Source organism: Carcharodon carcharias, chromosome 9, assembly GCF_017639515.1.
Source record: "Carcharodon carcharias isolate sCarCar2 chromosome 9, sCarCar2.pri, whole genome shotgun sequence".
NCBI lineage: Eukaryota > Metazoa > Chordata > Chondrichthyes > Lamniformes > Lamnidae > Carcharodon > Carcharodon carcharias.
In genome coordinates this window covers 143,373,824-143,388,290 of record NC_054475.1, presented here as the reverse complement: position 1 = coordinate 143,388,290, position 14,467 = coordinate 143,373,824, and the positions used below count along the sequence as shown (strand labels likewise).

At 43.2% G+C, this 14,467-nt stretch overlaps 1 pseudogene; it reads left to right on the top strand.

The window, feature by feature from the left end:
* Nucleotides 1–12,413: 12,413 nt before the first annotated feature.
* Nucleotides 12,414–12,522, top strand: LOC121282675 (annotated as a pseudogene).
* Nucleotides 12,523–14,467: the final 1,945 nt, after the last annotated feature.

Sequence of the window (14,467 nt, the reverse complement as noted above, 5' to 3'; positions counted from 1 at the left end):
GCCTGTTCCTGTGCTGTACTTTTCTTTGTTCTTTGTTCTAAAACATTTAAGAAGTATTTGGATGTGCACTTGCGATGCCATGGCATACAAGGCTATGGGCCTAGTGCTGGAAATTGGGGTTAGAATAGTTGGGTACTTGTTTGACCAGCGCAGACTCACTGGGCCAAAGGGCCTTTTTCTGTGCTGTAGACCTCTGACTATGTCTCTAAATTACTTTATCAACATCCTCGTTCTCAAATCTATTTCAACTAACATCTGACCCCTAGGTTTTAAACTTTAAATTCCATCATTCAACTCCTAGTCTTCCTCTGATTTTGTCTTAGTTATTCGTTCTTCTCTGTGCGTTGGTCTGTTTCTTTTTCTCCCTCTGACTTCTTTTTTGATCCTGTTAATATGCTAGTTGTCACTCATTTCTCAGATGGGAAAGCAGACCCAACTTGAAAAGTTAACCTGTTTGTTCTGTCCACATATCCTGATTGACCTGTTACATTCTTCCAGCTTTTTTTGTTTCAAAGTGATGTTTGTTTGTGTTAAGTTGAAGGACAACTGTTTTATAGAAATTGGGCTATTATCAGAAAGCATGATGGGGTTTCCTACCCAACCATAATGGCAGCGACTTGAGCTCAATATCATGACTTTACCATGTGCGCCAGGAGCTGAGCCTTGTGTGTGCAACATCCTTGATCTGTCTCTTCTCACATACAGGGACAACTTATTTGTCACCCTTTTTGGGAGCTTTCAAGGGCAAATTTGTCTGCCATCCTGTGTGTTTTGAACCCTGGCTGACTACTGTGAGACATGCAACAGCAGCCCAAGGTCCTGTATTTTCATTCAGCCACCCTCCTTGCAGGGAAGCTTATGACCTCTGTTCAGCAGTTCCTGATGGCAACACAAGAGTACATGAGCTATTGGGACAGGTAACCAAAAGCTTGGTCAAAAAGGTAGTTTTTAGGGAAGGTCTTTAAGGAGGAAAGAGAGGTTCGGGGAGCGAATTCCAGAACTTATGATCTTTCAGCTGCCAAGGCCCTGAGAAAAATGTTGATACAGCCCAAATGTTATGGCATTATATGTGGTTTTCCTATAAATCTACACAATACAAGCATTTACATTTTTATTTTTGCTTTTAAATAGATCCTTATACAGTAAAGTCCTGGCATTTGTGACAACTTCCGCGAATTGCGTTTACCCTTGCAACAGTCCTTTTACACACGATCACCCATTACAGCCCCATATCTTTGCCTATCAGCGATTTAAACATTAAAAGTTTCTATCTGAACATATACTGGCCCTGAAATAAAGAAAAAAACAGCATTTAAAAGTTAGAAAAGCCAAGGTTTCCATGGTGTATTTCCCCTAGTAGGAAGTGTGCACTATGCATCGTTGTCTGTAACTGCATGTGGGTCACTGTGATTTACAAGATACAGTGAATCCTGTACTGTAAAATACTGGTCAGCCCCTTGTTAAAAACAAGTGAGTCAGCCAAGCAGAAAGTGTCCCAGGAACGCAATAACACTTGCACAAAAAATCGCAATCTTAGACTGAAAAATGGCGTAAGTGCTACCATGTTGGCCAGGGAATACAGTGTCAATGAATCTACAATCAGGTACATTAGGCAGTCTGAAGCAAAAAATAAGGGCTAGTATTAGTGTTTTTGGTAGTCATACTGTTAGGTTAACTTTTATAAGTAGGAGAAATCCACACTTGGAGGAGATGGAGAAGTAATTAAACGTATGGATAGAGCAACAGCATCAAAGGAGGCCCACAGTTAATGGTCCAATCATGAGAAATAAAGCATTTGAATTGTACAGTACGTAAAAAGTAATAAAAAGGGTAGTGTTGGTGTCACCGGTGATAATAGTGATGATGAAGGTGGTGCAGAAGGTGCCTCTCCTTTGCCTTCCAAAGGATTCTCAGCCAGTACAGGATGGTTTGATTGCTTTATGCAGCTCAGAACGCTTTTTAATGTAAAGTTAGCGTGTGAGGCTGCTTCAGCTGACCATGCAGCTGCCGGAGAACTGCTCAAGGTGCTACAGCGATTGTAGGAGGGAGGCTACCAGGCAGCGCAGATCTTCAATGCAGACGAAACTGGCCTGTTCTGGAAGTAAATGCAAAATAGGACTTGCATATCTAAAGAAGAAAGGACTGCTCCTGGTTTTAAAGCTGCAAAGGACAGTAGTTAAGACCCTTTTAAAATGTTTTTGTCTCCAATTAACTAGATTCAAGCACATTATTAACTCAAATTCAATTGTTAGGAAGAAAGCACACATACCAACGCTAATAAAACTAATAAATTTCTACAACACAGTTTGTGGCACAGCACAAGTGACTCTAACTAGCATACAATGTGATATGATCAGATGTTCACACTGGTCTCACTGTTAGTAGCATTTGCATCAATTCTGCTGCTATTGTGAATTTGGGTAAATCCAATTATTTGCAGTTCAATTAGACTTTAATTAATTCATGGCATGTTGGTGTCGCTGGATAGGCTGGCATTTATTGCCCATCACTAATTGCCCTTGAGAAGGTGGTGGTGAGTTGCTTTCTTGAATTGCTGCAATCTGTGTGGTATAGGTACAGCCAAAGTTCTGTTATAGAGGGAGTTCCTGGATTTTGACACAGTGACAGTGAAGGAATGGCAATAATTTTCCAAATCAGGATGGTGGGTAGCTTGGAGGGGAACTCCAGGTGGTGATGTTCCCATGTGTCTGCTGCCCTTGTCCTTCTGATTGGTAGTGATCGTGAGTTTGGAAGGTGCTGTCTAAAGAGCCTTGGTGAGTTCCTGCAGCGCATCTTGTAGATGGCACACACTGCTGCTACTGTATGTCAGTAGTGGAGAGAGTGAATGTTTGTGGATGGGGTGCCAATCAAGCAGGCTGCTTTGTCCAGGATGGTGTCAAGCTTCTTGAGTGTTGTTGGAGCTGCACTCATCCAGGCCAGTGGAGAGTATTCCATCACACTCCTGACTTGTGCCTTGTAGATGCTAGACAAGCTTTGGAGAGTCAGGTGGTGAGTTACTCGCCGCAGGATTCCTAGCCTCTGACCTGCTCTTGTAGCCACATTTTTTTATATGGCTAGTCCAGGTCAGTTTCTGGTCAATAGTAACCCCCCCAGAATGTTGATAGTGGGCGTTCAGCGATGGTAATGCCATTAAATGTCATGGGGCGATGGTTAGATTCTCTCTTGTTGGAGATGGTCTTTGCCTGACACTTGTGTGACGTGAATGTTACTTGTCACTTGTCAACCCAAACCTGGATATTTTCCAGGTCTTGCTGCATTTGGACGCAGATTGTTTCAGTATCTAAGGAGTCGTGAATGGTGCTGAACATTGTGCAATCGTTAGTGAACATCCTCTCTTCTGACCTTGTGATGGAAGGAATGTCACTGATGAAGCAGCTGAAACTGGTTGGGCCAATGACAGTACCCTGAAGAACTCCTGCAATGATGTCCTGGAAAAGAGGTGATTGACCTCCAACAACCACAAGCATCTTCCGTTGTGCTAGGTATGACTCCAACCAGCAGAGAGTTTTCCCCCTGAATCCCATTGACTCAAGTTTTGCTAGGGCATTTTGATTCCATACCTGATCAAATGTTGCCTTGATGTCAAGGGCAGTCACTCACCTCACCTCTGGAGTTCAGCTCTTTTGTCCATATTTAAACCAAGGTTGTAATGAGGTCAGGAGCTCAGTGGCTCTGGCAGAACCCAAACTGAACATCAGTGAGCAGATTGTTGCTAAGCAAGTGCCGCTTGATAGTACTGTTGATGACACCTTCCATTACTTTACTGATGATCGAGAGTAGACTGATGGGGCGATAATTTGCTGGTTTGGATTTGTCCTGCACTTTGTGTTTAGGATAAACCTAGGCAATTTTTCACATTGCCAGTTAGATGCCAGTCTTGTAGCTGTACTGGAACAGCTTGGCTAGGGCGCAACAAGTTCTAGGGCACAAGTCTTCAGTACTATTGACGGAATGTTGTTGAGGCCCACAGTCTTTGCAATATCCAGTGCCTTCAGCCATTTCTTGATATCATGTGGAGTGAATCAAATTGGCTGAATACTGCCATCTATGATGTTGGGGACCCCCAGAGGAGGCCGAGATGGATCATCCATTTGGCACTTCTGATTGAAGATTGTTGCAACTGCTTCAGCCTTATCTTTTTCACTGATAATGCTGGGCTCCCCCATTGGAGGATGTTTGTGGGACTTTCTCCTCCAATGAGTTATTTAATTGTTCACCACCTTCATGACTGGATGTAGCAGAACTGCAGAGCTTAGATCTGATCCGTTGTTTGTGGAATCACTTAGCCCTGTCTATCACTTGCTGCCTATGTTGGTTGGCATGCAAGTAGTCCTGTGTTTTAGCTTCACCAGGTTGGCACCTCATTTTTAGGTATGTCTGGTGCTGCTGCTGGCATGCCCTTCTGCATGCTTCATTGAAGTAGGGTTGATCCCTGACATGATGGTAATGGCAGAGTGGGAGATATGCCAGGCCATGAGGTTACAGATTGTGTTCGAGTACGATTCTGCTGCTGATGCCCCGCAGCGCATCATGGATGCCCAGTCTTGAGTTGCTAGATCTGTTCAAAATCTATCCCATTTAGCACGGTGGTAGTGCCACACAACACGATGGAGGGTATCCTCATTGTGAAGACGGGACTTCTTCTCCACAAGGACTGTGTGGTTGTCACCCCTACCGATACTGTCATGGGCAGATGCATCTGCGGCAGGCAAGTTGGTGAGGATGACGTCAAGTATGTTTTTTTTTCCTTCACCGCCTGCAGCAGACCCATTCTAGCAATTATGTGCTTTAGGATTTAGCCAGCTTGGCCTATATTAGTACTACCAAGCCACTTATGGACATTGACTTATGGACCCCCACCCAGAGTATGTTCTGCTTCCTTGCCACCCTCTGCTTCTTCCAAGTAGCGTTCAACATGGAGGCGTACTGATTCATCAGCTGATGGGGGGTGGTACATGATAATCAGCAGGACTTGATGCCATGAGACTTCATGGGGCCCAGGACAACTCCCTCCCGACTATATATTGCTGTGCTGCCACCTCTGCTCGTGGGATAGGGAAGAATTTTGGCACTAACCCCCAGATGTTAGTAAGGATGACTTTGCAGGGTCAACAGGGCTAAGTTTGCCTAGGTGATGCCAGGTGATCCGTCCAGCTCCTGATTGAAAAAATTAAGTGGTTGCTAGTCCATTTCAGAAGGCAGTTAAGAGTCAACCAAATTCCTCTGGAGCCACATTGCCAGACGAGGCAGATTTCCTTCCCAAAAGGGCATTGTTGTACCAGATGGATTATCATTCATCATTAGACTTTTAATATCATATTTTTATTGAATTCAAATTTCACCATCTGCCGTGGTAGGAATCAAACCCTGGTCCCCAGAACATTACCTTGGGTCTCTCGATCGTTAATTCAGAGACAATACCACTATGCCACTGTCTTTCCCTCTTCCACCTCTCCCTTCAATTTAGTGAAAATAGAGCATAGAAATGCACTCATAAATGAGATATATTGATATGAACCTAATTATGTGACAATGGCTTTCTCCAGAGTTTATTCCTATCTTTGTTAACATTCTTATTTCATTGGATTGTGTGTTTTTTAAAAAATTTGCAATTATGTGATGGTTTCTGTCCTTCATCCAATTGAATGTTTTTTATTCCTCCCCTTCCTTCCTGAAGGTAGTGACTCATGCTGAGGTCGAGATCCTTGGAATCTAGCCCCTTGCCCGGCTATTTTTCATGTTTGAACCAACATGGTAGGTATCTGCAATCTCTTCTAAAGTGGAGATGCCACAACTAATCCCAATGCATCTTTAAAGCCAAATCCACATTTTCCTGCAGGGGCACGACACAAAAATGAAGAGAAACAACAGGAATCTTGGCTCACATTTTCATTCTATCTCGGAAATGCTGGAGTGATAATTAACTCTTTAAGATAAAAATAAACTGACTGAGCCCAATATTGCTCTGTATGATTTAGTACCATATTGCGTGGTGCATTTACGTCCTAAGCCAGTATCAGGTGGAAGTGGTGATTTCTGACCAGAAACTCCTATTTAGATAAATGAAAAATACTGCGGGTGCTGGAAATCTGAAGCAAAAACAGAAAATGCTGGAAAAACTCAGCAGGTCTAACAGCATCTGTGGAGAGAAAGACAGAGTTAATGTTTCGAATCCATATGAAGAAGGCTTCCATTTTCACCTACCTGCTAATTTGAAGAGGGATGGGGTTAAGCTATAAGGTAATGAGGAAAAAACTAACTTGTTTATCTGATGTTGGATCATGCCACCCACTTGTATCACCCCTTGTCAGTTACAGTTAGAAAGAAGATTCTTTGTGGGTTAACAATCCATATTGAAAGGAAATATGGGAAGGCTGTGGAAAACATAAATAAAATAATTTTAAATAATGGGACACCACCTGCACCTCAGCATTCTTGTACTTCTGACTGAAGAAAGTATTAAATCTTACTGATGACTTGGGGTGTTAGCTCAATCCATTGTCTACCTTTGGTGATGTGCATCTTGTTAATCAACAGCCTCCAGTATGAGAGTCTGTGTGCATTTATTACTGAGATATAGACTGAGATTGTGTAAATCTTAAGGGATTACATTTTTCTATTTGTATACAGAAAATGTGTGTTTAGAAGCAAGGTTCCAAATTTTTGTTTAGTTGACATTAGTACTGTGTTCTTTGCATGTGGATTATGTTAGAAAAAATTATGGATGCATAGTATCAACAATTTGTATTTTTAATTTGCTAAACATTTAGATATTTTTATTAATTGTTTTGCTAAAATCCTCCAATTGCAGCTGTCTTATTTAAGCCTTTGCTTTGAAAACTTATGTTGCTGGTATATAACCACCAATAGTTTTTTCATAGATGTATATTCAAAGAAACCCTAGACTCTTGATAAATGGAATTAATTTGTTCATTTTTTAAAAGATCTTAATATTTGTTAGATTAAATGGCTCTGTCATGGGTAACATTGTGATATTTTAACCAAAATAGATGTTTGCCATAAACCAAAGTAAAATTAAATGTAAAGAAACATGTTGGGAATCATAGGGTTTTACTATTAATACCTCACCCAACAGTTGTCTAAGTAATCTAACTCCAATCTTTTCAACATCTCAGGAAGCATCATTTATTTAAAAAAAGGTAGTGCAGGACAGGTTAATCAGCATTCAAAAGATTAACACTTCTGGCACAATGTTTTCCCCCTTTTTGGGATCTGTGAATAATTCCCTCAACAGTTTTAATTTCAGACCACTGTTCATTATTACATCATCATGGAAATTGCTGGACAGTATGATAACTACATTCCAGCATGTCCAGCTTGGCTTGTTAACTAAACAATTTGGATAAATACTGTACAGATGGATGCAAGTAGGCTTGAATAATTTCTGGTGATAAACAGAATGGATGAAAGTTCCCTCTTCTCCTTGCAGTGATAGCACAGAAAAATAACTTCTTGTGGTCATATTTGGGAGCCACTGGGGAAGTTGGAGGAAATAGGGCAAGCATGTGACTCAACAATGAGATGGAGACTGATGGAATTCACATGAGTAAGATTAGAATGCACTAATGGTCAATCTACAGAGTAGAGATGGCATACCTGAGAATTTCAAAATTCACTTGTAATGTCTTGGAAATATTAATGTTTAGCATTATCTCCCTTTTCCCTCTTAAATACTCTCCAAGACATTTCTGGTTGTGAGGCCAACAGCATCGCCTACTTCCTGGCCTTAGCTGAAACATCTTGGCTCTGTTCAATCCCATCCCTTTTGATACAGCTGGCATTAGAAACTTTTAGGGAATTGGAGGTAAGAATCTCTAGCTTGCCATCATGAAACTTTTACATGTTATCATTGTACTGCCTCATATTTACAGCTATAGATAACAACCGATGTCATTTAGTAAATGTTCATTTGCCTGATTCAATATACTGTGATATCCATAGAATGTTTTGTGGGATTGTGACCAGCGTATTGTGCAAAATAAGTTTAATAGTCAAACAATGTGAAATTTGCAATCAATTCATCAATAAAAGTATTGGAATAAATTCCAAACAGGAGGGAAATGAGTTCCCTCTCACTTACACTAGGTTTTTATAGGAACATCAAGACTGATCTGCTGTTATTATCTTTGCTCCTTCATTTCTTTGACCCTTATTATCTGACATTGGTACATAGAAAATAAAACATTTCCTGCATGAGTGAGATTTGTTTTTCTTTTTAATTTTAAAATCTGCTTTTACTATCTCAGCTTCCTCCAGATTCCCTACCCTATGTTTGGCTAAGCTGCTGAAAGAGAGGAATTGTTCCCCGGCACCTGTCCGTTCCGGCCTGAAACTGGTTCAAGGAACCATGTGCAAACTGTAACTCTCTATAACTATTAAATGATGCACTGCATTACCTTATCATTCAAACAGATGCATTCTGAAATCTACTACAATTTGTGACACATATCACTTTGAAGTTGTTTTTCTATTAACTTTATTTCTTACTTCAGTTCAAATAAATAGATAATAGCAACATCATGAAAATGGAAACCACAATTTCAGTACATTGAACCTGTCTCATTCTGACAATATTTTTTTCTTTAACTCAACAAGATTTTGTTTCACAAAAACAAAATGTAAAGTAGGCATAAAGAAAGAAAAATGTGTATTTTTGTAAAGCTGCTATAATACTGTTGCGTTAATCTGTCAGGGTAGTAAATAGCGCTGTACTTTTATGCAATATTGTAACACTGTTCAGAAAATACTAGGAGCATCTTAGAGAGTGTAGATCTGAGCCTGTCCTACACTTGGCTGTTAGACTGACAATTCTGCATTAAAACATTCTACAAGACCTATCAAGCTGTTGGCATTATAATCGTACAGCATTTAAAGTAATCTCAGAACCTCTTTTCATTATAATAGTGCAGGGCTTAGAGTTATTCTCATAACAGTTTCTGACAATGATCTAACAGTCACTGACCCACTGCACCAATAGGCTTGTCGACTAGGAGAGCCCACATTTCATCATTGGTCTTGCTGAAGTAGGTGGTCCTGGCTGCAGAGGCAGCCTCGATACTATAATGAGGGATGAGTGGCCACAATGAAACAGATTAAACCAGTAGCCAGGGTTCCACTCCAGAGTCCTTTGCTGGAAAGTGCATGTATGTGGAAGAAACGTGAGGACAGGATCAATCTGGTGTGTGATGCTTTGCCCAATTCCCGCAGATATCGAACACTTGCTGTTCAGATCTTTACACCTAAAGAATGGCCAGAAGAACTGCCACAGCCTGTTAAACTAAAATGGAGTTTTCAGTAAAGGGGCAAAAGTGGGGAAAAATAATTTTACAGGAAATGTTCATGTATGTTTCCTCGTAATATTATGTTACTATATAAAATAAAATGTTAAAATTCAAGTTGCAGCTCAGAGTTCAAAAGGGAAAACACAAGAAATATGCAAAAGATCTTCTGAAAGACAAAAGATAAATTAACTTTTAATACATCATTAATGTGTGAAGTTGTGGCCTTCCACAATCGATTCATTGGGAGACATCTGCAAATTATCACCAAGGAGTCCTGTGGCCAATCTATTTGCTGTCAATTCCATTTCCTACCTTCATCTGTTTAATGCAGAACTAACTTCTAAAAGAATCTTATATCGCGGTCAAAAGGAGTGCTAGTTTTCAAGTAAATCACTTTTCCTGTTAACTGACAGCAGTTTTCACTCATTTCTGATGTTCTACAAATAAACGTAAATTTATTTAAAAAAAAAAGTCACAACACAAAAAGCAAAGATGAAAAAAGCCCAATGGCCATATTGGCACTGATCAGGGAAAATCTCATGGCTGTAATGGAAAAGATTCAACAAAAACAGCAACCGCTCCCTAAAAGAAAGGGGCGTATATACATGTTTAAAGTTTAATAAGCTCTTAGTTTATATTATGTAAAATTCTGGGGCTGTCTTATAACCTCATAATACTCTACTAGCTAACTATTAATATCTGTTATTGTGAATGTAAGTAAAAGCAAATAATTGAGTAATAAAAAATGTTAAGCTATCGAGTAATGAATTTGGGGATGTTCAAGAACCCCTTTGCACCAACAAATGCTTTATTTTTTTGGGATATGAGTAACTATCTCCTTTTTCTTCTGTATTTCTAAGTTTGATTGTATTTGTTGGCAAAGAGGTAGGCTGCCTGCAAGAAGACATCGTTGGAGCCATCTTCTCTCTCTCTTACAAACCCCTTGCAGATTGCAGCCTCTGCTTATAACATTTCTGTTTCCTGTGGCTCAGTTGGGGACCTAAGTGGGTGCAGAACTTATATTTGTATTTAGTCTGGTGCATAGGAAAGTAAGAACAGAAGCAGGCTATTCAGCCCCACAATTCTGTTCAGCCATTCAATTTGACCATGGCTGATCTCTACCTCCGCTCCATTAGGATCCTTTGAACCATAGCTCTGATATCCTTACCTACCAAAAATCTGTCAATCCCAGTCTTGAAAGTTGCAATTGACTCAGCATCTACAGCTTTTTGAGAGTGAGAATTCCAGATATCCACCTACCTCTGTATGAAAAAAGTGCTTCCAGGGTATACTCTTAAAGGGCCTACCTCTAATTTTAAGATTATGAACTTTCCAAAGACATTTGATAAAATGCCGCAATAGACTTGTTAGTAAAATTGAAGCCCATGGGATTAAAGAGGCAGAGGCAATGTGGATATGAAATTGACTCAGATACAGCAAGCAGAGAGTAGTGTTGAATAACTGTCAGATTGGAGAGAAGTGGACACTGGTGTTCACCCAGCTCTTTTTGACATGTATGAATGACCTGGATTTGGGTATAGGCGCAAAACTTGGAAATAGGCTCCTTGGGGACAATGGCTACCTGCAGAGGGCGTGGCTGATGACACCTGTGCGGTGGCCTCAGACTGCAGCTGAGCGACGCTATAATGAAGCTCATGCAGCAGCTCGCAACTTGGTGGAACAGACCAGTGGGATGCTGAAGATGTGGTTCCAGTGCCTGGACCGGTCTGGTGGAGACCTGCAATACAGTCCGCAGAGGGTGTCACACATCGTCGTCGTTTACTGCGTCCTTTACAACCTGGCGCTGCAACGGAGTGAGGATCTGGCTGAGGAAGAGATGGAGGAGCTGCATGTCTCCTCCAATGAGGAGGACACTACGGGGATGAGGATGAGGGGGTCCTAAGCCATGACGACAATGGGGATGAGGCTCTCACACTGGCTAGAGGAGGCAGGCACACTCAGGAGGTCCTCACAGCTGCCAGATTTGCGGCGGATGATGACGACATGCAGTGAGGTGTCTTCGTAGATCTTCACATCACAGTTGTGAATGTTTGACTCCAACCTAACTTATTGCAGCACCAATACCCTCTGTGAGAATGCTCCTGTCATGGAGATGCAATGGCGGCCTTAATAGTCACTCGATCGCAGGAGGATGCTGACAACATGCAGTGAGGACACTCCATAGATCTTCACACAGCCTCTGAGAATGTCTGACTCCTGTCTGGTCAATGGCAGCTTGCTTGCGCTCCATGATCAGGACCATCTCAGAGATGCAGCCATGAAACTTTAGACTCATCTGACGCTGTGTCCGCCTTCAGCAACTCAACCCTTCAGGAGCTGGTGCACAGCATCACTGGTCGTAGATGCGGGTGTGATGGGGGCCAGCCCCGCCTTAAAGGTGCTGAGAGCACACAGAGAGAATGAGAGGACTCTGTGGTGCCTGCCCACTACATTCTGGCAGCAATGACCAGCACCGCCGAGGTGCAGACATCAGTAGTGTTTCCAGAGAGTGTGAGGCTGAACCATCATTGTGGTCTGAAGGCCGCACAGAGCAAAGGGAAGAGGCCCTGGACTGAGACACCTGCCTTTTATCTTATCACTCAGATGTGAAACCGTTCTGCACAAGAATACTGCTCATCAGAACAAGGAGCCACAGGCAGGGAGACATTCTTGGGAGTTTATTGACAATAGTGAACATCATGTACAAGTGATCAACACCCGTGCCCAGGCTGTGCAACTACTTGGCCTAAATAGCCAAGTGGTTATGGTACTGGGTTTGTAATCCCAAGATCAAGAGTTCAAATCTCACAATGGCAAACTATGAAACAATGTAACTTCATCAAGAGTTCAAATCTCACAATGGCAAACTATGAAACAATGTAACTTCATCTGAAACAGATGGAAACGGGTTTGTACTCGAAAGAGTTACTTTGCCTACAGCGCTTGGCCTAAATAGTCAAGTGGTTATGGTACTGGGTTTGTAACCCCAAGATCAAGAGTTCAAATCTCACAATGGCAAACTATGAAACAATGTAACTTCATCTGAATAGGAACAGATGGAAACGTGTTTGTACTTGAATGAGTTACTTTGCCTACGGCCATACTAGTCTGAAAATGCCCGATCTTGGAAGCTAAGCAGACTCAGGCCTGGTTAGTACTTGGATGGGAGACCGCCTGGGAATACCAGGTGCAGTAGGCTTTATAAGCTTGGCCTAAATAGCCAAGTGGTTATGGTACTGGGTTTGTAACCCCAAGGTCAAGAGTTCAAATCTCACAATGGCAAACAATGTAACTTCATCTGAAACAGATGGAAACGTGTTTGTACTCGAAAGAGTTACTTTTACTTAACTTTCCTAACTCTGCCGCTACATCTTGGTGCACCCCGGACATCAGAGCGGAGATGGAGGCAGCCTGCTGACTGTGACGTTCTGTCTGTGATGACTTTGGCGGGCGTCCTCTGGAGGGCCGAGGCTTGGGGTCCCTGGCCTGCTTTCGGGATCCTGCCGTGTGACAGTGGCACCCTCCTTGGCCTGTGAAGCTGGATCTGTGGAGGTCACAGGAAGAGGGGTGTCAGATGGGCCAGTCATTCCCAGAGTCACCTGAGTGGATGGCCTTAGAGCATCACCTCCTGATCCTCCTCCCTATGGGTACTGAGGGCCCCTGGCTGACTGTGTGAGCGGAAGGGGTAGCTGGAGTGAGATCGAGCTGTCCAGCACCCCACTCGCATACACTCTCTCAGAGGCCAACTATTACATCAGCAATGGAGCCCGCGCAGCAGTGCTGGAGTGACATGCTGGACCAAAGCCTCCAAGGTGGCCGCCATCCTGCCAGTGTTGACCTTGGTGCATTGCAATGCCGGCACTATTACCTCAGCTTGAAGATGGACTGACTCCTCCATTGTACTTTGCAATCTGAAGAGTGCAGCGGACATCCCTTCCTGACATTCCCGAGTTTGCCTTTGCAGCTCCAGCAACTGTGACATGACCGAGTCCAGAGGCTTGTCATCTGACCCGGACTCAGCAATGTTCTGGCTTCCAGCAATCCTCCAAGTGCCGGGGTCCTGGGGAGTCCCTGTCTCTACCTGCTGTGGATCAGAAAGTGTGATGTGTTCACCAGATTGTGATCCCAAGGCTATTCTAAAGCTAGGTCCCACCAAGGTGTGTGTGTCTGCGCTGGTGGAGGGTGTGGATAAGCGTTGTGACAGTACTTCAGGGAGGGTGCCTTCAGATTCCTCTTCGGAGATTTCTTCAGAGCTTACTTGGAGGACCTGGGTCGTGGACTCCATCAACTGCTTCCCAGATGTGGCTGCAAAAGCAAGGGAAGATAATTAGTGCATGGCAGTGGCCTGTGAAAGAGGACATATCACTCACACCATGGTTATCTGATGAATTTTGCACTGTTGGACCCTCACTTGGCAGAGCAGTGCCGACCTCACCATCAGCACAGGACTGGTTGTGGTCATCGTTGGCCAGCTGGGTGGCTCTGTTTCCAAATTCTGTGAGAACTTTGAATTCTTGCATCCCTCTACCTGCCTGTGACCTTTCCCTCCTGTTGTGAGCCAGTTTGTCCTGCATGGATAGAGATGGGGAGAGTGTATCCGAACCTGCTGGGCCAGATGATAAGTATGTCTGGCCTGTGTGGGTGGTGAGTGGTCCCATGGACGGGATGAGGACAATGATTGTGTCTGTGAAAGAGTGAATGGTGATGTCCCTTGCACTGCCAGTGAGTGAGGGCCCTGTGAGTGTTTGATGGGTTTGTGAGTGTGTGTTGGGAGTGATGAAAAGAGTGACTTACCCTTGTGGAATGGAGGAGATCATTCATCCTTTTGCAGCACTGGGTGTTCTCTTCTGAAGGGCGTTGGCGCTGACCACCACTGCCACTGCCTCCCAAGCTGGGTTGGTGACATTGGTACCCATCCTGCAGCCAGAGCGGGTGTAGAGCACATCCCGGCGGGCCTCCACGGCATCCAGCAGTCATTTGAGGGACCTGTTGTTGAAGTGGGGGGGCTGAAGTCTTTTTGCCTTTGCTGGCCACGTCTCCCAGGCATCGGTGCTGATGAGCGCTTTGCTGGCAGCTGCCCTTTAAAGATGGCGGCCAGCATGATGCAACAGTGGGGTGATGATGAACGGGCAAATGAGAGCCCG